Source organism: Propithecus coquereli, unplaced genomic scaffold, assembly GCF_000956105.1.
Source record: "Propithecus coquereli isolate 6110/MARCELLA unplaced genomic scaffold, Pcoq_1.0 Scaffold275, whole genome shotgun sequence".
Lineage (NCBI taxonomy): Eukaryota > Metazoa > Chordata > Mammalia > Primates > Indriidae > Propithecus > Propithecus coquereli.
The window spans coordinates 1607806-1611906 of NW_012148341.1; positions in this window are offsets into that span (position 1 = coordinate 1607806).

Here is a 4101-nt window from a genome sequence, read left to right on the forward strand (position 1 = left end):
AAAAAATTAAAATTTACCAAAATTTATTTACAGAAACACTTATAGACTGTACCTGGCACCATTTGCAGTCTAGAGAGATGTAAACAAACAGAAAGATAGAATATTAAATAACTGCATAAAATTAACTGTAGCGCATACTGTACTACTGTAATAATTTCATAGCCACTCCCCGTTGCTATTGTGGTGAGCTCAAGTGTTGCAAGTATCTGCTTAAAATGCCTTGCAATGCTAATCATCTCAGTATGAGCAGTTCATCTCTCCAGTAAATTGCATATTGCAGTAAAAAAGGATCTTTTGTGATTCTTGTGTATTTTTCATCATGTTTAGTGCAATACTGTAAACCTCGAATAATACCATGAGACTCATAGAAAGGTCCATTAGTGATGCAGGAAATGCTTCAGGAAGTAGAGAAAATACAAGAAAATGTTGCCTTTTTCTATATGTACCATAGACTGAGTTCTGCAGCTGTGGTTGCCTGTGATTTCAAGATAATTCAATCCAGTGTAAAAACCATTGTGAAAAAAGAAAAGAAAATTCATAAAGCCATCACTATAGGTATTCCAGTAAGTACAAAATCCTTCCACTTTTTATGAAATACCTTTTATCTTGTATTGAAAATGCAGCTTTTATGTGAGTGCATAATTGCTATAAAAAACGCATACCTAGGAACTCGAATATAATTGGAGAAAAAGTAAAGTTACTATATGAAAACTTAAAGCAAAAGGAAGTTTAAGGATCTAAAAGTGGATAATTTAATGCCAGCAAAGGATGGCTTGATAATTCTAGAAAGAGGTTTGGCTTAAAAAAAATGTCAAGATAACAGGAGAAGCAGCTTCTGCCAACTAAGAGGCAATGGATGATTTCCTAGATGCCATTAGGAAAATCATAGGAAAGGATATCTGCCTGAACACGCTTTTTATGCAGATAAAATTGACTTATTCTGGAAAAAAAAAATGCCACAAAAGACATTCACTAATAAGGATGAGAAGCAAGTGCCAGGGTTTAAGGCAGAAAGAGGTAGACTAACTACTGTTGTACAAATGCAGTTGGGTTTATGATCAAAACTGCCCTTATCCATAAAGCTGCTAACTCCTGAGCCTTGAAGAGAAAAGATAAACGACTGCTGTCAATATTTCAGTTCTACAAAAAGAAGGCCTGAACAACAAGAACCTTTTCTCTGTGTTGATTCTATTGATGCTTTGTCCCCAAAGTCAGGAAGTATCCTGCCAGTAAGGGACTGACTTTTAAGATTTCTTTAACATTGGACAGTGTTTCTGTATGCTTGGCACCCCGTGAGTTCAACACTGAAGATGTTGAGTGGTCTACTTGCTCCCAAAGATAGTATCTCTAATTCAGCCTCTAGATCAGGAATACATAAGGACCCTTAAGGCTCATTACACAAGGTACTCTATGACAAAGACCCTCAATGCTATAGAAGATAGAGAGAATATCATAGAAGTGTGGAAGGATTGCACTGTTGAAGATGTCACCATTGTTATAGAAAAAGCCATGAAAACCATCAAGCTCAAAATAATAAATTCCTGCTGGAAAAAAATAGTATGTAGATGTTGTACATGACTTCACAGAATTTACAATAAAGACAATCAAGGAAATCATGAAAAAGTTTGTGGATATGGCAAAAAAAGCTGGGAGGTGAAGAGTTTCAAGATACGGAACTTGGAGAAATTCAAGAGCTAGCAGACACCACACCAGAGAAATTAATTAACTTGATGAAGAAGAGTACTTCCAACCAGTGTCAGATGAAAAAGAAGACATGGAGGAAGCAGTACCAGAAAACAAATTCACATTTTAGACAGCCCATCAGAGGGTTCTGATTATTCAAGTGTGCTTTTGTCTTGTTTTACAACATGAACTCTTCTGTGATATGGGCACTGAAACCAAAGGAAATGGTGGAAGGAGGATGAGTACCATACAGAACCATTTTTAGAGAAATGTAAAAGCAAAAACTGCCTCTCCTGCATTCACTTCCACCTCCTCCACCTCTGCTACCTCTGCCGTCTCTGAGACAACAAAACCAATCCCTCTTCTTCCTCTTCCTCCTTAGCCTACTTGACGTGAAGACAATGAGATGTTAGACCTTTATGATGACCCACTTGTACTTACTGAATAGTAAATAAAATTTTTCCTTATGATTTTCTTAACATTTTCTTTTTTCTAGCTTACTTTATTGTTACAATATAGTATATAATACATATGCAAACTATGTGTTAATCAACTGTTTATGTTATCAATAAGGGTAAATAGTAATTAAGTTTTATGGGGGTCAAAGTTATATGAAGATTTTCAATTGCACAAGGATAGGCACCCCTAGCCCCCATATTGTTCAAGGGTCAACCATATAATCCAAGATTGCACAATCCCAGTATTTGTTTTGGCTAAAGCTACCACATCTGCATTGAAGCAAACAATGACGAAAGAAGAATACAAGGAAAAGCATGATTTTCAGGACACTATTTAGATGTCACACAGGCAATCCAATTTTATCTCATTATCTTCAACTTAGTAACAAGTCACACCTAGTTGCAAGATATGCTGCATAATATAGTCTTTATACTGAAAGATGATGTGCCTAGTTAAATACTGGCAGTTAATCTATTAAGACAGAATGGATACTGGAGAATCACAGGTTGTTTCTGTTACACAGATGCATGTAATTCTATTGGATTTTGTCCTCATGGATACAGCAAATACTCTATTCAAACTCACTATTTTTTCCCCTTCCCGGAAAAGGCCTCTTGGTAATAGCAGATCTTAACCATTCCCAGGAAGGGAAGCCATTTTATATTCCAAACAAAATATCTTATTACACAAATCAAGTCTCCTGCAAAATCTTTGCTACTAGTGATTTTATTTCTTAATTTAATCTTGAAAAGTTAAATTTTTTTCCCCAGACAAGTTTAGGAATTTGGAGTTTCTGATCCTTCATTATCACATTTTTTTAAAAGCATACACTTTTTTCCTGGTACTTTTTCAGGCACTAAGGTTGAAGAGATATATAAGACAGGTCCCTGTTTTCACAGATGCTGCATTCCATTGTAAGGAAACAAACAAAACAATGAGGAAAAAAAAAAAAAACTTGAATTCCTATATTGCTTGCTAGGTTATCCATATATGTTACATTTACTACTTTTGAGAAATCTAAAATTCATTTGAAAAATAAATATAGCCACAGAATTACAAAATAGGCCTATGTTCTAACTAAATGGCGTAAGTGATCATCATTGTGAATAGTGCCAAAAACTGTGAAGGAGCTAAGATTTTACTCCACTTGCAAACCAGTAACTTAACCTTCCAGAGTTTCATAGATGCTGGTAAAAGACACAAGGCGCCTGTGTCAGAGACAGAGGTCACTAATATTCATATCACAACAGGCAGCATGAGATGTATCTTCACGTCAATTCCCCCTTGCTTTCCATGGGGGTGATCCAGAGTGGCCCAGGTGGATGCTGCATGCACAGTGGATTTGTGCCACAAATGAGTAACTTGGAGCTTAATAAGTCCCAATTCTTTAAAAACCCCAGCTAGCAAATCTGCTTAACCTTTCTCTTGAAAGGTGGCGCTATCTCTGTTATATTGGCTGGGGAACAAATCTCTCTTCCCTGAATAGAAACACTTTCTCTACCTTCCAAGGTAGTTTTCTATAGAAACATCACTGAAAAAATAGTCCATAACAGCATCCAATTCAGAATGTGCGGAGACATCGTGGAAAAATTATCTCCCAGTAGATATATGAGACTATGGAGTGAGCTCTTGACCTGGGTTTGCACAAAAGAAGTGTACAAGTATTTAAACAGCCAGAAGACAAGACCACTATTTCAGTCCAGATGGATAAAGAGAGTATTTTTATGGTAGATTATAAAAGCTATGGTAGATTATAAAAGATAAAAAGTGAATGAAAAGTAAGGAGATTGTTAAATGAATTATAGAAATCATATTTCATTCTAGGGAATACATGCAGCTAGTTAAACAAGAACCATGAATATCAAAAGCAAAATTAGGGGACCATTTCACAATAAACTTGCTAGAGCAGAATTATCACTATGGATCCTGGTGAGAGACATATTGTACAGGGATAATTCA